Genomic DNA, 17069 nt, shown 5'->3' with positions numbered 1-17069 from the left:
TTCGTAGTGAGCTGATTTCGATAAGAATGAGATGAAAAATTTATATCTTATAGCACAATTTCCTAATGAATGTCAGTAAAAAAAAACCTATGTTTTTAGTAGTGAGTATTCCCACCTAAAAAGGGAAGAAGCTTTGACTAGAGAATTGGCTTTTGGGAAAGAGGGGGAAAGGTGATATGTGATAAGGATATTTCTTGGACTCCATTAGAAAATTTTAGTGCTTGGAACTTTTCTAAGATGTGAACCTAATTTTGGTCTCTTTGTTCAGATGCAAGGGCTCTAAACATATGCTGCGGTGGTTGTATTGGATTTTCTTATGATCTAATTTATAATCATTGTGGTTGAAAATATTGTTAAGAAGTTGGCGACTTCCTATTTGTCCTTTATGCACTTATATTGGTCGCTTTCTCTCTTTTTTCTTATTGAATATGTAACATATACTGACCCTGTATTATGTGGATTTAATGATTTTTTTCGGGGTTAAGAGTCGTGGAGTCTCAATGTAATAAGTTCCTTATTTTTGAAATCTACAACAACAACATACCCAGTTGAATCCCACAGTGTGAGGTTTGGGAGGGTTAAATGTACGCAGACCTTACCCCCACTTTGGTAGGGAGACTGTTTCCGAAAGACCCTCGGCTCAAAAGAAAACAAGAAAACAAGGGGAGAAAAGTCAGATACCGATAGGCAAATTAAAGCAATGCGAAAATGAGAAAAAAACAAGGGCAAAGAAGTCATGATAAAACAGCATGGAGAGACAAAACCCAACACATAAAATCAGGAAACATAGGGCAATAAAAAGTAGAGCAAAGCTACGCCTACTAGTGTGACAGAAAAGCGAGACTACCTACTAGCCTTCTACCCTAATCTGAGCTCTCCACAACCTCCTATCTAAGGTCATGTCCTCGGTAATCTGAAACAACGCCAAGTCCTGCCTAATCACCTCTCCCCAATATTTCTTTGGCCTTCCTCTACCTCTCCTAAAACCGTCCAAAGCCAACCTCTCACACCTCCGCACTGGGGCATCTATGCCTCTCCTTTTCACATGCCCAAACCATCTCAACCTCGCTTCCCGCATTTTGTCCTCCACCGATGCCACTCCTACCTTGTCCCTGATGTCCCCATTCCTGATCCTCTCTCTCCTAGTGTGCCCACACATCCACCGCAGCATTCTCATTTTCGCGACTTTCATCTTTTGCACGTGAGAGTTCTTGACTGGCCAACACTCTGTCCCGTACAACAGAGTCGGTCTAACCATCACTTTGTAGAACTTGCCCTTAAGTTTTGGTGGATATTTTTGAAATCTACAATTGGTGGATATTTGACAATTACCTTTCTTCTTTGGGAAAATTTCAATAATGTACAATCTAGCATACAAAATTACATTTGCGAAGCCATAGTTTTAAATTACACCCACATAGCCACTTCGTCAGGGTATACAACATTATACAATAATATACAACTTTATATACCCGGAGTAGAAAATGTATCAATCTTGTATAAAAGTGTATAAGACGTGTTTATACACACTTTTACACTAGGTATACAAGATTACACAAATCTACACAGAGGTGTAAAACACTTTTACACTAGTATACACTAGTATACAAACTTATACAAGAGGTGTTTATACATAAGAGGGGTTTATACATAATGTATAAGAGGTGTATATACACACTTCTACACCGTATACAAGTGTATAATTATGTATAAGAGGTGTTTATACACATTTTATCCTTTTTTTTAGCAACCGCTAAGAAACTTAGTGGGATTATTTATTAATAATAAACAAAAGCAAAAAAAAACATAAGTTCAAAACAAATAAAGGAACAAAAAAGTCCAACAGTGCCGACACAACAAAAAAAACCAGGTGAAAGCCTAAATTATGAAAGTAAAGACACCAGTGCTCGTCGGCTAAATAACGGCTAACGTGCGTAAAAAATAAAAAGTGGGCTAAACCGTGTAACTATTTTCTGCTAATTGTCATACAGTGTTATTTTCCCTTCTTTATTTCCATCACTTTTTAAAGCAAACCCGAAACAGATTATTAGTAGTATGATACCGACAGAAATCAAAAGCCAAGTCAAATATGGCTTATTGTTAAAACTGCTACTATTAGGTACAACTTGAACAATTTGTCCTCACAAGGACGGACTCATGATTATTCAAATCATAAACTACGTGTTACGAGTTTAAATTCAATGATCTTTTGATTACTGCTGTTCAATTAAGTTTTTTCTACTTTTCGTTTTTACTATGTTAAAAATATAAACTTAACCTCTTGACCAACACAAAAGAAAAAAGAAAAGAAAAAACATACCAAAAATATTAAAATTTGAAATCTTAGAACGCCATTTAGGGATATGATGTCAACGCCTGTTGCATTCCCTTGATATTTTTTATACGGAGCCACAAGGAAAAGTACTACAACTTGAGGGACATCTATATTTCTAATTGAGTCGGTCAACATTTCAATTAATATTCAGAATTTTCTAATTTTTATTGGTGTTGTAAAATGAACCGCACTTAAAATAATTCAAAGTACCATGCTAATTAAATTGTTTTATAATCCTTAGACAATTTTGATTGGGGATATTCTTGGTGGATAACACATTCTTTTTATTTATGAAATTTTGTTTTCGAAGCACAATTCTTCTCCAATGTCATATATTTATTGAATACCAAGTCGTCGATGTTTTAAAATATAAACTATTTCAACTTATCCATGTGGCCATAAGAAAGTTAGGAAATAGCGACAAGTGAAATAACCTAAGTTTCTTTGAATTTATATCTTAGGCTCCAGCTTTTCAAGAATAATGATGAAGTGACCACAAGTTTAAATGTCAAATATTGCTGTAAGGAAAACATTGAATTGCTTGCTTGAAGTTCCACATGCATTAATAGAGCCCTTCATTTGCATAGCATTAATTAATTATCATTGACCATATAGCTCGAGTTTCTTTTTTATTGTAAATAAAAAAGCAAAGTGCACCAGACACGTTGTTAACTTGTCAAAATTTAGGTATTCTTCACCCGTGGAAATATCAAGAATACAAATGATTTGTAATTTATAAAAAGTTAAATCGTAAAGAAATATTTACTTGATTGTGTGTCAACTATATGTAAATGCTTACATTAAGCATGAGTTAACATTTTAAAAAGTAGAATCTATTTTGTTAGTAATTATACTATCTCCGATTCATATCATACGGTGCTTTTAGCTTGACACACCCATCCACTCACCTCTAAAAGAAAGAGGTATTTTCATTAAATTACCCTTAAATAAATAAGAGTCTCTATTTAATATGATTTTTTAGTTATGTATAAATTTAAAAAATAATAATTAGTATCTTCTTGATTATGTAAAAAATTACTAGTATTTATTTTGGACTGAATGTAACAACATATAATATTACAGTACTGAACTTGTCAGGAAGTTTTTAATTGTCATTTGTCAATGCATAAAATTTTAAATTATACAAGTTATTTCTTCATTCATTTGCTTGTTTTCATTATGAAGCCTTAATGCATTTAGAAAGAACGACAAGAATATAGAATAATAGAATATAGATGAACAAAGGTTCATCACATAATTCTTTAGTTTAAATTTATGACCCGGTGTTCAATATTTATTTCAATTTTCAGGGCTGACTAATTTGAGTTCATGTCAAAAAGTCTTTAACTTTTGTGGATACCCGCTACAGATTAATACATTTCCAGGCCATCGAACCATTTAACTAATTAACATCCTTCTTGTAACGTGTTCCTGAAGCGTATTAATCAAACAGATAATTAATGAGAAAGAAACTTGTTAGTGCAACGCACATATGGAATCCTTTGATTCTAACAAAAGCCAACTTTAGTATATTTTGTGGTCCAGTATTCATTAGATTTTCTAAGTTTATGATTAATTTTAGGTAAACGACCATTAAACATCCCATGTTACCGCATGTAACGATCTTTACTTTCTTTAAAATGTGTGCTCGTATTTGGACTAGCTAGCTTGCACCCACTTTCACTATCTCATCAAATATATGTTATTTTCCTTTATATATGTATCAAATAATTTTTTCCATAAAATATAGACAAATTTAAAGAAATCATTTATATAGAGCAATTTTTTTTTCTCTCTACTAGAAATTAAATCATAATCCTTTATAGTTTTCATCTATTTAATAACTGCTATATCACTGTCTTTGGTGTACTTTGGTCCCAAGGATCTGTATAAGTGGCTGACTTTATCCCATGTCCACAAAGTGTGTGCGCCTCACATAATAATAGCAATTGCAGCATATATATATGTATTAGTCGTGCGTATGTATGCTTCACTCTCTTCTTTTGGGGCAAACTGTTAGCCACATACTACTGATCATTAATTCATAATATTCAAAGCCTACCTGCCTTCGAAGTTATTTAATGTAACTTTCTGGTCTTAGATTTCACACTAGGAGTCTTCATTTTCAATAATGACAACTCTACTTCGCTTAACCTTTAAACATAAACCTATATATATATATATATTTTTTTTTTATTATTATTATTTTTTTAATAATTATGGTGTTTTGAATTTGAACCAACTTGCACGTATCTCTACTGATTTAAACTCCGATCGATTTTTTTTACCTATTTTATCGAACAACAGGCCACACCTTTAGGTAACACATAAACCTATTTTTTTTAATTATTATTTTGTATTTTGAGTAGCAATTATTATCCAGGTACTTTTACATATTTAAATGGAATTAATGCACTTAGAATTTTTTTCCTTCCTTTAGTTTGTTCATTCTGAGAATTCCAAAGCGGAAAATAAATAAAATCCAAACTATTTATAAAAGCACATGCATGGACAATCTCCGCTCCATTTGTTATGAAATTTTTATCATCTGGGATAACTTTAGAGATCTCCCTCGAGTTTTGCTTTGTAAACACTAAGAGCCATCAAGCTGAGAAGACCCATTTAGATGACTCAAAGCTTTTTTCTTCATGTGGTTGAATCCAATCTTGCAAAAATTGATAGTTCAACCAATTAACATTCTTCTTGTAATGTGTTCCTTAATTCGGCATATTATTCATAGCAATCAATTCATTGAAAAACTTAACCTCCGGATTAACTACAAGGCGATTTGGTAGTGCAAGGCACAAGGTATATATCCATTTTAATTTTATTAAATTGAATTAATTATACTTCGTGGTCCAATATTCCATCAATCAGATTAATTTTTGTTTATTATCTATTATTTTTTTAGGTACAGGACCCTTAACCTTTTACTGACCACACATATCGCTCTATTTTCTCCTTTAAAAGTTTTAGTTTTTTTCAGAGATTCTTTGATTCTAAGTTTGCGTAAATAGTTGAGTTTGTCCCATGTCCACAATGAGTGGTTTTGTCCCATGGTCACTTTCTTATTTTGGGACAGATTGTTAACCACTTTCTACCCATATACTCATTACAGCCAATAAATTCAGGGGATCTTAATGTTTTTAACCATCCAGCTATATAGTCGTAATAGTGTTTTTTTTTTCTTTTTTCATCCAGTATTCGAGTTGAGGCTGATTAAATCCGAATTTGGGCCGACAAATCCATCATTGGGGGTAAAACACTCCCTAACAAACGCGACCTCGTACCCAGGGGAACTCAAACCTGAGACCTCTCGTTAAGGAAGAAGGAGTACTTATCACTCTATCACAATCCTTCTTGGCCTAATAATTTATTGATAGAGGTGGAATCAGGATTTGCAATTATAAAGTCAGGAGTTTAGTTCTTTAAAGTAAGTGATTTTTTGTTCATTTTCAATGAAATTTTTGTTATAAAAATTTAAAATTTGGACTAAATTAAAGTTATTGAGTTCGGCCTAATCCGTATGCGAATCGCTAGCTCCGCCCCTAAGTTTAAGACTATCGTAGGTGTATATTCAGTATATAACAAGTGTATTACATTAATTATATACTGGCGAAAATTTATAGAAAGTACATATCGGTTTAAGTTATCTTTTATTGTGGACCATTAAATTTTGTTAAATTGTTGTGTAATGTAAGAATTCTAATATATTTTCCAACCCCTCCTTTCCAACTTAGCTCATAATAAGATATTTTTGCCCTTACATTCGATATTAGATGTCTTCATAACAAGAAAGTCGAAAATATTTTAGCTTACGCTTTACGCCAATATAAGAACTTGTATATTCTTACTTATTTGTTCATGGCAGTTGTCCAAATACTTTTAGATTCGTGAATATGAAATGCACTTAGATTCCAGTTACTTTGTTTATCAAGATATTTTTTCTTCTATTTCTTCCAACTTAAAAATTATGTTTTACTATTTCTTTGTAATTCAGTTAATAAGAGGTGAAAGTCATATCCACCAATTTTATTTGTTTAATCCAATTTTATAAAAATGAAAAAAATAATTTAATGTTAATTCTAGATAAAAATAATAATTTCCAACATGGGAATAACCCACCACGTTTATTATTGTTTGAAAGTCACATTGTGATTTTGAATTTCAAACTTTTCAAAGTACAATTTTTTATCTTTAAAAGTTTTAATATAATGTATTTATCTCACTTTGAAAATGATCTGGTTGGTTGATCATCATTAATCAAAGGCATGTGTTCATTAGGGCCAGGAGGCATACCTCAATTTCTGAAATTTGGAAATTGTATCTGATTATGCTTCGAAGTCATAATAATTCAATAAAATTCATAAAATTGATCATTACGAGTTTCACATTTTATTCTATATATTGATCGGTCCAATCGAATTTTAACCTCTGGGGACAACTCAACTCATATAGTCATATTCATGCAGCCAATTAGGCTCTATCAATAAACACAAGAAGAAAGGGTTAAAGCACTCCACTTCACGAGTCAACAAAATATAAATATTAGCTAATTGCTATTTTCTTCCTCAATTTCATCACTATCAAACATGTTCTTCTTCTAAAACTATACTGAATCAAAATCCCAGAAAATTCAACTAATCGTACATCAAACTAACCATTAATCAATTAGTTTTCAAATTCCTGAGCATATCTTAAAAAATATTCTCTTCATGTGAATCATTGTTAATTAAACCTTATTTTGGAACATATGGATCAACAATAAACCTAACAACTCACTATAGCATTTATAAAATGAAAGAAATGATCAATATTCATTATAAGACAAACTAAACCGTATACAATTGAAAAGTGGCTCACGTTATTTTATGAAAACAGTTGACCTTTTTAATTTTTTTTTTCATGAGTTGACCTTTTTATATGTTTAGACAAAATTCGGCTAGCTGCACATGAAGTAGAGTTTGATTTTATTAGAATGACTGATTCAATTTTCAAGGTAAAATAAAGCAATATGAATTGAAAATCGAATGAAATTTCAGAAAATGATATCTCTTCGAGAAAATTTACTATTTCACAGCATGAATTTGGAAAATTAGAATTTTCGGAATTGGAAATCTTGTTGGTGTCCAAACGAAACAAAAATTATTTCCTTTCGAAATCCCAATTATGTTCTTTTAAGTTGGTTTTCCATACAAAACATCATCTAGTGAGTCCATATATATTTCATTCACCGTGTAAAATAATGTACCGTCAATATAAAGGGAGATTAATAACGTAAAAAATAAAATGTCATACAAGGTTTAAATACACAGATAATTAAATTACACAATCTGTATATATGAGTCTAACCCATAAACCTATCATGTTGAAACTTGATATTGCGCTTTCTAATTTAATTTGAATGAAACAAGCCTAAGTCAAAATTGCACTTTACATAATTAAATTAAGACAAAGTCCTTTTACAAAGTCGGAACATTGAAGTGCAAATAACTCTTTCAGTCACGTCAGAATTATAAATTAGATAATATGATGTACTAACAATTTGATTAAAAAGGAGTATTAAATTTTCATAATCAATATTATTATGGCTGATTGATTCTAGCATCCAAATTGCACGTACTTAATTATTTCTTTTGCTGTTTTTATTGTATTTTTAATTTTTAGCCCAACCATGGTGGATGGGCACTTAAAGGTGTGTCACCATGAATTTAACATTTCTCAATTGAAATGCTTAAAATTCATGGCAAACACACCCATGTTGGGTGTTTTTATTGTATTATCAAAGTTAACCGTCAAACAATAAAATATTCTCTCCCTGTACTTTTTTTTCTTTTATAATAAGTATTTATGCAGATTGATTCACCTCTTATCATGTACTGCAAATCACAGAAGAATGATTTATCATCCCTCAATACTGGAATATCAAAACTAGGAGGGGAACTGAAAAAAACTCAAAATTTGTTTACATAAAAGAAATGGAGGAGAGAATTCAAAAATAGTAATTGATGCTTAATGAATGATGGCGATAACAAAGGATGTTTTAGTTTAATTGGTATAACTTGGTAGGTCTATTTAAAAATAAAAACTAGATTGTCAAACGCTTCGTTGTCATTTTAGAAAATGATTTAGTAGTAGCGAATGAATCAAATTATTAGTTCTATCAACAGATGAATGCATGCGTACTTGCACATTATTGTTTTCGTCTTGAGTAAATAACAAAAATTAAAGACCAATTCATTTGAAGGGAAACACTGCAATTACTTCTTCACATTTCTGGAGAAAACAATGGGCCTAAAGGTGACCACGTTTTACTTTTAAAAAGTCCATAGCGATTACCGCACACGTTGAGGGCCCAAAAGTTTTCTTGTGACGTCAACTGAAACCAAATTTTTATAACCTGGAAAACAACCTTGTAGGCTACATTTCTGACTCTAATTAGCTGAAAAAGATAACAGTTACTGTAAGTATATCAATGCGGGAAAGTCTGAAAATGGTGATGTACAAATAACTGCAGTTGTTATAGTATTTATTGATTGTACCTCACTCTTTTGAAAACAACTCTCGTGTTATAGAGATATTAACATATATATATATCATGAACAACGACAAATAACTATAACAAAGGCGTTAGTAAGAACTATAGTGAATTGAAGAATTTTATGCAAAATTGTACTTGCAATGACAACTTTACAAAAGGTTCAACAGTATATGTGCCTTAGAGAAATAGTTTCCATGGAAAATATCTTTTGTATTTTCTTCAAGCGCTATATATTTCGAATATCACAATAGAATACTTCAAAAGGGAATTCTTGAACACTTGACCTTCCATGCGAAGATGTCTCGATTGTTGTTCGACAAGTTCCAAAGATTGTACTGTTTTCTGCAGTTCTATTACGAATATCACAATACAATATTCTTACATGGAATTTTCGAACCCTTGACATTACATATAAGATCTAAACCTCTTGCCTTATGTTCCGATTACTTGATAATGGTCGTGTTTACTGTATTTGGTGATCTGACACTCAATATTTCATCAGTTTGAAGAAATTATCGGTTTTAATTTTTGTCCTTCAAAATTGAACTTATGCCTACGGAGCATAACTTGTGAGATATAATGCCCCGCGAAAATGTTGTTTGCTCTTGAGGGGCCAAAATGAAAGAGCAACACAAAATAGGGACAAAACTGCAGAGGACCTTGTTCTTGAACATAAAACTTTTATTAAGCAGATATGGGTTGAAGTAATAAATTGATCTACCTAGAGGTTATTGGGTTGAAATGGGTTGCGTCGAAATTGCCTAAAAAATGGTTCACAACCCAATCCACTCAATACTGCCAAGTTTTATACTCTTTGTTTGTTTTCTTATAATTTGTTAATTAGCTAATATTTTTTTTTTAATTTTTATATTACGACTTTATATAAAATATCAAATAAAAAACAATTTGACAAAGTTTCTCATTGATGAATCTGGGTTACATATCAATTCAACTTTAAGATGAAATCAATTAGGCAGATTATAATAAATTGAGTTAATAAATGGACGGATTGCTTGAATGAATTGGATGAGTAAATAGTCTAATTTTACCGCACATAGTAGAGATCATAAAAGGCATACGCGACTAGGAAGGTTTGAGTTTTTACCTTCCGAGGATCCTTATGAAACTCTGATGTGAATGATATGTAAATGATGGAGATTTATTGCTCTTCTACGTGCAAAAATGCTGCCTAATCAGTCAATACAATAGCATTTTGGCCTGGAATGATAAATCTAATATCCAATGTGATGTACCTCTTTTCCTGCAAGACACAAGTATCACATTTGTTGGTGGTAGGGACATGAAAAATAAATATTCCACATGAAGTGGGGTTTATCAGAAATTCGATTTTAAGACGGTGGAAGTTGGGCATTTGGCTTCTTACTAGTACAATAGAAGAGTTAATGGTTGAATGATGGTTATATTATGAGACCAAACTTTGCGAATGGCTTAGTGCGTCATAAGTGGGTTCTGTAGGAGCAGGAAGTGAAAGGTGCAATGTATGAAGTCTATGCATGCTACCAAATAGCAAGAAGGCTTAACATTACTACTACTGTTATAAAATAAAAACTATAAAGTAAATACACGGAAGATATATGTAGAGAGAATATTTAGAGAGATATCAGATTATATTGCTCTTCATTCAATTCTACATATGACCACTATTTATAGAGGAAAATATATACTTAATGGTTAAGTAGCTTAATGGCTAAGTAACTTAATGGTTAAGTAGCTTAATGGCTAAGTAACTTAATGGCTAAGCCATTTAGGTGGCTAAGTAACTTAATGGACAAACATACTCATAACACTCCCCCTTGGATGTCCATTAATTAGATGATGTGCCTCGTTAAAACCTTATTAGGAAAAACCCTGTGGAAAAAGTCCTAATGAAGGAAAAAGAGTGCACATATCTAGTAATACGCTTTGAGAGCTGCCTCATTAAAAACCTTGCCAGGAAAACCCAAATGGGACAAAACCTTGGTCAAGGGAAAAAGAGTACAGCGCGTATTTCACTCCCCCTGACGAAGACCAAGATTCAGATGTCGGAGTCTTCACATTTCAATCTTGAATATCATCTTCTCAAGAGTTGAAGTTGGCAAAGATTTGGTGAACAAGTCTGCAGGATTGTCACTTGAACGGATTTGTTGCACATCAATATCACCATTCTTCTGGAGATCATGTGTGAAAAATAACTTTGGTGAAATGTGCTTCGTTCTATCTCCTTTTAATTGAGCTATGCATGCAGCATTATCTTCATATAATACTATGAGTATTTTTGTATCACACTTCAAGCCACATCTTTCTCTGATGAAATGTATCCTGATCTCAACCACACACATTCTCTACTTGCTTCATGAATAGCGATTATCTCAGCATGATTTGAAGAAGTAGCAACAATGGACTGCTTTGTCGATTGCCATGATATAGCAGTACCTCCGCATGTAAATAGATAGCCTGTTTGAGATCGAGCTTTATGTGGATCAGATAAATAACCTGCATCTGCATAATCAACAAGATTCCGTTCCAATGTCTTCGTGTAGGAGAAGAGCTATATCTTGCTAGCAATTTAACAGAGAACGCTAAGTCAGGTCTTGTAGCTTTAGCAAGATACATAAGTGCACCAATTGCACTAAGATATGGTACTTCAAGACCAAGAAGCTCTTCATTTTCTTCTTGAGGTCGGAACGGATCTTTACTCACTTCAAGTGAGCGAACAACCATTGGAGTACTTAAAGGATGCGCATTGTCCATGTAAAATCGTTTTAAAACTTTCTCAATATAGGCAGATTGATGGATAAAGATCCCTTTTGCGAAATGTTCAATTTGCAGACCAAGACAGAGTTTTGTCTTTCCGAGATCTTTCATCTCAAATTCTTCCTTCAAATATCCAATCGCCTCTTGGAGCTCTTATGGAGTTCCAATGAGATTTATGTCATCAACATAAACAACAAGTATAATGAATCCTGATTTTGTTTTATTAATAAAAACACATGGACAAATGACATCATTTATATATCCTTCATTTATCAAGTACTCACTTAGGAGATTATACCACATGCGCCCTGATTGTTTTAAACCATATAATGATCTTTGTAATCTGATTGAATACATTTCCCGATACTTTAAACCAAATGCTTCAGGCATTTTATATCCTTCAGAATTTTCATATAAATTTCATCAAGTAAGCCACATAGGCTGTGACAGCATCCATCAGTATAAATAATGTGACATTTTCTGATGTTTGGACTGCTGGCCCAATAAACATTACGTTTACCAAGATGCATCATTTTACTTGGTAATTATTTCTACATCAACATGCTTTAAGAGACGTAGAACTCAGATCCTCACAATCTTATACAATATTGCGCGCCATATTGTATCAAAGATATCGTCGACAAGATATCATTTTGTATCGGTTCGCAATTCGACATAACTTACTAAGATCTCAATACTTAATTATTTTCAGGTACCTGAACCTCGCATAAGGTTTCATGAAGTGTTATGTCGTCGGCTCTTCAAGGGCACTTTGCCTCCTTAATATGATCATTTGCTCCTCCCTTTTTTTCAAGGATTATTATATCTGGAACCGATTGGTCTACCATGCTCCATGCATGTTGTAGACTCTGTCCTTCAGGGACATTAGGAGCATTTTGCAGATGAAATATGAAATAGTTGGGTCAGCAAATGCTTCTAGCATTTGACTTGAATTATCTGAGGATCATACTGATGATAATTCACAACATATTTCTTAGCTGCTTATTCTCTCCCCCTTATTTTAGTGACATATGTCCCCATTTTCTTTGGGAAAATCCATTTGTGTGCATCATGGTATATCCATTAATCATGTACCGCACATCAAATGCTAAAAGATGGAAATATCTAGTTCTTGACCCTGAACCAAATATGAGGGGAGAATTTATCAAAAATTTATTGATCTGAAGCATACAAGTGCTGTTGTATGCAATATATCATATCTCAGACCAACATCTGAAACTCTGTTCTCATAAGCAATGGTTTAGCTGTATTATGGAGGCATCCAATGCCAAACCAACTTAGATATAAACCAGCATTATCAAGATGATTGTCTTGATTACATATTCTGAAAATTGTGCTTCCAACTCAATCATTTTGAGCAAGCAACTTCGTAAATGTCAAACTGCCAGTTGACAATAAACATACATGTGACCGTCTCATAGATGCATCTATTTAAGACATCACATTACAGATGAAGGGGCCCACATTCACCTTTAATATTTTTCAGAATTTTGGGGATTCAGTCCCAACATTAGCTGGTGTAATCAACTTATCATGAGAACAAGCAACACAAACAAATTCTTGAAGAATCTTCTAGTTCTTCAATATGTTTTTAATACTCAATTAGCACATCAGATTTAAATCAGGACGATCAAAATAGTCTTGTCAACTGATAAAATTATCTGTACCCGTAAACTTCAAGTTTACTATGACGAGTGTTATTTCTTTTAATAAACTTCTGGTTTACTATTGCATGAAATTGTATATCAATAAACTTCTGGTTTATCGTGGTATATGATCTCATCATGTTCGGGTAACATTTCACTTGTGTATTTCTTACCCGTAGTAACTTGAAGATATTTAATATTCCGATCATTTGTAGTCTCAATATGATAATCACTTTTATTGTTAGTAAACTTCAGGTCTACTACAGTGTTCCGATCGTACCAATTACGATCTACAATGAATGGTATTATCATATATAACATCTTCAAGAGACTTCAATTTATATATCATGATCAGATATTATTTGGACACTGCTAGTGTCATGATACTTGCAAATAAATAATTAGCTCTTCTGGAGCCTTTGATCATTAATTTCTATTACCAAATATTTCTTAAATACTTTTGGTACCATGAAAGTAAATTTCGACACTACTGGTGTCACGAAATAAATATTGAATTCTTAACTTCAATATTTTAAACATCTCCTTCAGGGAGATTCATCATTAGCATCTGAACATTTTGTATCAAAGAGGCAACCACATAGTTATTAATTCCTTCAGGGGAAAATACATTAATTGTTATTTCCTTCGAGGAAATCAATAACAACTAACCATAATGTATTAATGTGGTTATAGCAGAACCATTCTACTCTGCTCTCTTTTCCTTAGAATGATACTTTGATAAAATTATTTAAGATGTTTCTGCGTACGACAGGTACGTGTTGCTATGTCTTAATTTCATACCACCAAAATAACATGTATATTCCTTGTATTTTATCTCTCCAGGAGACAGGTTGTGGTATTTCTTCATTCACTTCGGGGAATGAAATCTGATTATTTAAATGTGCTAGAAATACGACGCTCATCAATAGCTCGTTATTTTGCTCAAACACAAGAAGACATTGCTTCAGAGTATTTCTCAGATATTTTGGTAATTCTTTCTGCTTCAGGAGTAAAGTTTCAGAGTTTTACTGCTTCGGGAGTAAAGTTTCAAGTTTTACCACTTCGGGAGTAAAGCATATAATATTCAGAATATTTCTTCTCAATTATTCTACCTCTTCTGGAGATGGATCATGATATTTTCACAATCAAATGCACGTTTATATTTATAGGCTTTACTACATATTATCACATTCACTTCAGGGAATGGATCTATATTTATAGCTTATATCAAAAGTTCTCATTCTTCAAAAATGGAACACAATCATCTGAATGTGCAGGCCTTAAGCATATCAAATTGTGATAGCTTAGAATTTCTTTTAAGATATTGCTACTTCAGGAGCAAATCGAGGCATACATACAATTTATAGAATCTTTCTCTAACATATCTTCACTTGTTGCTAGTACAAGCCTATGAAAATATTATCACTTCTAGTGATTAATGAAGACATGATATTACCACTTCTGATGGCTGTACACATGATAACATCACTTCTGATCGTGATGTTAATAGCATAATATTTCTTGATTTCTTATCACGTATTGCTCTTCAGGAGTAATTAATGCTTTTGAAATTTTAATAGCGTGAAAGAGATTAAGACAACATACAAATCAAAATTTATAAATTGTTAAAGAATCATACCTGCAGGTAGCAGGTTGCCAACGAATCTTATATGCATATGCATATGTTAGTATCTTTTTCTTTAAATGGCAGGAGCATAGCAAATCATGACTTGTGATATCTTCTCGCATTATTTTTGTTCTCCGTAGCATTGTAACACTTTGATCTTTTCAAAATAAGTGCTCAAGATAGAGTCTCGTGCTGATAACGTGTTATAAAATAAAAACTATAAAGTAAATACACGGAAGATATATGTAGAGAGAATATGTAGAGAGGTATCAGATTATATTGCTCTTCATTCAATTCTACATATGACCGCTATTTATAGAGAAAAATATATACTTAATGGCTAAGTAGCTTAATGGCTAAGTAACTTAATGGTTAAATAGCTTAATGACTAAGTAACTTAATGGCTAAGCCATTTAGGTGGCTAAGTAACTTAATGGACAAACATACTCATAACAACTACATATAAGTAACAATCAAGGGACTTTTGTAGTCCTCACAAATATTTCCAAATTAATGCTAAACTTTTCAATTTATTACTTTTAGATCCTTTTTTTTTTTTACCTTTTAGAGTCAAATTTACTTTTTAGTCCTTATAATGTATTTTCAAAAGCTGTCGAACCTCCTACCTTATTTTCCATGTTACTTTCTTCTATCGATCTTATCTATTAACCTAAAAAATAACCATTTCTTCGCTAGATATTTTACTTCTTGTTGCTCTCTCATTTTCTCCTTTTTCATTTGTTGCTTATTATTTTCGGACGGTTTTTTCTCCCGTTGTTGGTTTGTTTGGTATAGATTCTTACATGTAGGCATTTCTTTTAATTTATATTTGCATTATGAAATTTGAGAATTTCTGAAAACTCTTTTACTTACATGTGGGCATTTTTTTTTAATTTATATTTATACTTTAATGAGCTCATATGTGTTTTTTTAAAAAATAGCTTTAAATATTATTTAGTCTTTCTGGTCTATTTTATCTAAAATATTTGTTATTTTAAAAAATAAAGATAGAGTTAATTATTTTTTTCACCTTTACTCGCGCTCTGATAAATATGAAGAGATGTGGTGAAAGAAAGATTAATAGTAATTGAGATATATAAGATAATTTAGTTAAATTATGTTTTAGTTAAAATTTCAAGAATGTAATTTATCCGATTAAAAAAAATTATGGACAATTTTATACGTCGCCTTTGAACTATCTATGATTTTTCATAAATACATGAATAAATTTATTACATCATGCCATATAGTGTTGTAATGAAAACAATGTTATCCGTCAAGATTGGAGTATCTTTAAAATCTCTTGTTTGGTTAACTAAATTTAATCTTTTTAAGTATAGAGTATATATGAAGAATACAATTTTATTGATTCTTGAGGTTCATTTAATAAATATAAGTTATTTCTTGAATTTCATCTAAAACTAAGGTTAAAAATCACATTTAACTAGCATAAACACTTGACTCAAAATAACAAGCGAAAATCTAGAAATATCAAAACAAATTGATTTTTATCTATGAATAAAATCACACGCTTACAAATTCACAAAAATACAAAACTATTTTTTGATTTATGAGCTTCACAAGTTGTATTTATTACACTTTATCTTTATTATGTTAGTAGGATGTCGAATCACCGTGTCCCTTTGAGATTTGCTAATTTTTTTACTTAAATAAAATTTTCATTCAAATCATCTAATTGTGTGACGAAGAATTTTAATAATTTTAAAAATTATCAACAAGATATCATTAACCTGCAAATACGTTAAATTAATTATGCAGTAGAAAATGTGACACATTATACTTATTTAATGGAAATTTCTAATTCTATATTTTGAGTTTGGGCCCGGGCTGAGCACGGGCCTTCCGTAACTAGTACCTAGTATAATCTTACCAGGTGAGGTTTGGGGAGGGTAGAATGTACGCAGACCTTACCCCAATCTTTTGACGAGCAGGGAGGCTGTTTCCGATAAACCCCCAACTTAAGGAGAGGTTAAAAAACATCATTAATAATAAACAGTAATAACACAAGATAATAGGACGATATAGTATAAAAAAAAAAAAAGGAATCCAAAGCAGTATAGCAAGGCATGACAAACTACTATTAAAGACAGAGACCTACGAGAGTAATACTACGACCATCAATAT

Source organism: Lycium barbarum, chromosome 6, assembly GCF_019175385.1.
Source record: "Lycium barbarum isolate Lr01 chromosome 6, ASM1917538v2, whole genome shotgun sequence".
In the NCBI taxonomy this organism is placed as follows: Eukaryota; Viridiplantae; Streptophyta; class Magnoliopsida; order Solanales; family Solanaceae; genus Lycium; species Lycium barbarum.
The sequence above is the reverse complement of the archived record's forward strand: the minus strand, read 5'-3'. Positions refer to the sequence as shown.